We start from the raw sequence: 3,903 nt of genomic DNA on the forward strand, positions 1-3,903 counted from the left end.
ATAATCTCTAGGCTTCCACCATACTGTCCAGTCTAACAAATTTAGTTTTTCGTATTTTTTTAGTTTTGTTCCACATTTCCCCCCGCTCTTTCCAAGGTCTTCTACTAGAGTGATTGACAGTGGTGGTTGGGCACCATCTATTTCTTCTGGTCTCAGGGTTCTGGGAGTTGTTTCAATAAATCTTTGCTTTTCTTCCTTCTTTCTCCAGATAGAGAGAGACCAATAGTGATTCTTCCTAAGCCTGGTGGTAAGAAACCACGCTGTAATTCCCAAGTCATGTGGTTTGAATCAATCAGCTGCACCATGGGAGAAAGAAGAACCATCTCCTCTCCCCGTAGTTTATTGCCTCTGAAAACTCACTGGAGGATTAGCTATGAGTTGGCTCTGGTATAATTTTAGTTGTTGTTTGACAGCAAACAACAACTTCCTCACTCCTTCCGAGACAGATTTGTTTGTTCAATTGACAGTCTATGGCATATTCAGTATTCTTTGTCAGGAAAACCAGGAGTAAAGGAAACACCCCAGTGATAGTTGAGGCTGGCTCTCCTCTGATAGCTTTTTTTTCCAAGTTAATGTCAGATCCATTTAATAAAATAAATGAGGATAAAGAGAAGAGTGTTGAATATATCATGGACTGCTAGGAGAATGAATGAACAGGTTCGTCCTAGAGAGGGGGAAGCCAGGCTGCTCCTTGGAGGCAAGGATTCTGAGGCTTTGTCTGACATATTTGGGGCACGTTGCAAGGAGGGATAGGTCCTTGGAGAGGGGTGTCATGTTTAAAAGGGTGGATGGTTGAAGAAAGAGAGGGAGAACATTGATGAGATGGACTGATGCAGTAACTGGTGTAATGAGGGTAGGTGTGTCAGAGACAGTAAAGTTGGTACAGGAGAGAGCAGGTTTAAGGGATATTGTACATAGGATTGCTATGAGTTGCAAGAGACTTGACAATGCATAACAAGAACAACAACAACAACAAAACAACAACAAAGGATATATTATGAAAATCAACCTTTAAAAAATGACATCTTGGAATGTCTAAAAAGCAGTTCTGAAGCAGAGCTTTATGTGTATGCAAATCTGTACTTAAAGTTTCCTACTCATTTTACCAACATAGGAGATGAAATCCCTTGGGGTACAAACATGCTTAGCTGCAAATAGAAAAGTTGCAGGTTTGAGTCCACTCAGAGGGGCCTCAGAAGATGGGCCTTGGTGATTTACTTGGGATATATCAGCCTGTGAAAACCCAATGGGGTTTTCTCTGTGCTCCTAATAGAGCATGATTCTATTCTGATAAGTGCAGGGCTGCCAGGAATCAGAATAGACTCAAGGACAAGGCATTTTAAGCACTGTGTGTGCGCGTAAGAAGGAGGGAGCTCTGATGGCTTAGTGGCAAGGAGTTGTGTTGCCAACCCAAAGACACATGGTTCAAATACATCAGCTGCCCCATGAGAGAGAGCGAGATGGGCAATTCCCTCCTCTGCAATTTACTGCCTCCGAAAACTCACTGGAGAGTCAACTATGGGTTGGATCCTACTCAATGGTACCTAACAATAACATATATACATATACACACATACACATAACATGCAAACATACATACACACATACATACATACATACATATATAGCTCGTAGCCTAGAGGATAAGCATTTGTGTTGCCAACTCAAAGACACAAGGTTCAAATTCACCAGTTGCTCTGATGGAGAAAGATGGACAATCTCCTCTCGTGTGATTTATAGCTTCCGAAATCTGATTGGAGGGTCAGCTATGATTGGTTCCAACTCAATGGCACATAACAACAAAAAGATATTTACAGAATATGTAAATATTTCTAAAAATGGCACATTCCAACTGCTTCCTGGTTCTGTCTTCATCATAGAGGATGCATCTCCTTTCTCCTTGACCCTTTCTCTTATTCCTATCCTTCCTTTGTTCATTCCACCTTTTGATCAAAAGGATAGAGTCAAAACAAAATGCCAAATTTACTGCCATTGAGTCATGTTGGATTCATAGACCCTCTGCCAGGTTTCCAAGGCTTCTGCTCTTCAAGGGCAGATGGGCTTTCTCCTGAGAGGTGGCTGGTGGGTTCAACCCTCTAACCTTTTGGTTAGCAGCCCAATATGTCACCAGGGATCTTTAAATTATTACCTTTTACCGTTGAGAGAGGTCACTCTAAGAACCATCTGCAGCATCTCCCACTTTGCCCACGTGTCACACGTGTCAGTCAGTGTGATCTTAGCTGGGGCTCCAGAGTCCTCTGTTCCTGGGGCACCTGTCTTTGTTCAGGATAACACACAGGTGGGTCATATCCAAATGTTCACCATTGTCATCAGTGGATTGCAGCCAGCATTTTTTTTTGAGAGCTTGAGATGAAAGCAATAGTAAGTCTTCATATGTCCAGTGCCTGTAAGTCAGGACTGGGAACAAACGATCAGACCATGTATTGGGCCATGAAATAATGAAAGCACAAATAAAGTGTATTGGTTATTAGAGCACTCAATCTGTATGTAGACAGGGAAACTATTTTATTTTTTTAAAAAAAAAAAATCCCAAATCCAAATGGTTCAGGGAAGGCTTGGTATAAGGAGACTTTTAAGAAAGAAGAGTAAAGATAAAAGAAAAGAAAAGAAAACAAAACAAAATAAAATAGAGTAAAAAAACCCAAAAGAAATGTATTGGCTGGTCTAGACAAGACTGGTTACTAGGTGGTTTATACAACACTCGCTCATTTGAAATTTTCTGAAGTTAATGAAATTTCTGTATGACATATGCTTTAAAGGGCTTCCTGGTTAGGAAGGTGCCCTGGTGATATGGTGATTAAAGCATTTGGTCGTTATGTGCCATTGAGTCAGAATCGAATCAGAGCTAACCCTCCACTGGGTTTTCAGAGGCTGTAAATTACAGAGAGATTTCCCATCTTTTACTCTCAGAACAGCTGGTGGATTCGAACTGCGTGCCTTTGGGTTGCAGCGCCTTACATACGAGAGCACCTTATTCCTTTTTGTCTATTCTTGGGTGCATTGTGCAATGGCCAGTGAGCTTTGTGAATGTTCCAGAACCTTTAGAGGGTCAGTTCCTGTTCCTGTCTGCTGTCTTTCAAAATTTATCTTCTTCATCTTCAAACATAGACACATGACATCAACTTAAACACTCACCAGTACTCCTTTCTGGGAATATGTCAGTATTTTGGCTTTAGGATAGGAGAGAGTTCAGATCTGTAGTTCATAGGGTCACTATGAGTCATACTTGACTCAATGGCATCAAACAACAACAATAACACACACACATCCAAAAAATATATATGCATTTGAGTGCTTGTTACTACAAGGCAATTGTGTAGAGTTAAGGATTAAATATTTTAAATTATCTTTATTCAGATGCTACTGATTTGAAAGAAAACAATAGCATTGATGCTCTAAAGACTGTTTTATGACATCTCAGAATGAAGTCGAGCTTGTTAAGAGGTGTTCAAAGTGAGGAAATAAAAAGAAAAGAAATGTGGGAAGGATATGGGAGGAAGGTATTCGGGGGTCTGTTACGGTTGTTTCATAATGTCTTTTCCCATGACGGTTATGACAAGTCCTGTATTCAATATTTGAGACAGCTAGTTAATCAGGCTTCCTTACCAACATGGCATTCCTCAAGTAATTTCTTTGTTTTTTTTGTTTGTTTTTTTTAATGTTAAAATGATGTAATCACAAAACCTTAGTTCCTGGAGTAACAATCTCATTGCTAGCTAATCAATCGGGTTAATAACCCTTACATAGGCAACTTTTAGGATTGCCCTAAACTTGGGCAAATATTTACTTTGATCCTAAACACTTGGGTCACTATGTCTGAGCTCCATCCACTATCAACACACACACACACACAGACACACACACACACACACACACACACAC

This window comes from Elephantulus edwardii, unplaced genomic scaffold, assembly GCF_000299155.1.
Source record: "Elephantulus edwardii isolate Elephantulus edwardi_28Jun2011 unplaced genomic scaffold, EleEdw1.0 scaffold00121, whole genome shotgun sequence".
Lineage (NCBI taxonomy): Eukaryota > Metazoa > Chordata > Mammalia > Macroscelidea > Macroscelididae > Elephantulus > Elephantulus edwardii.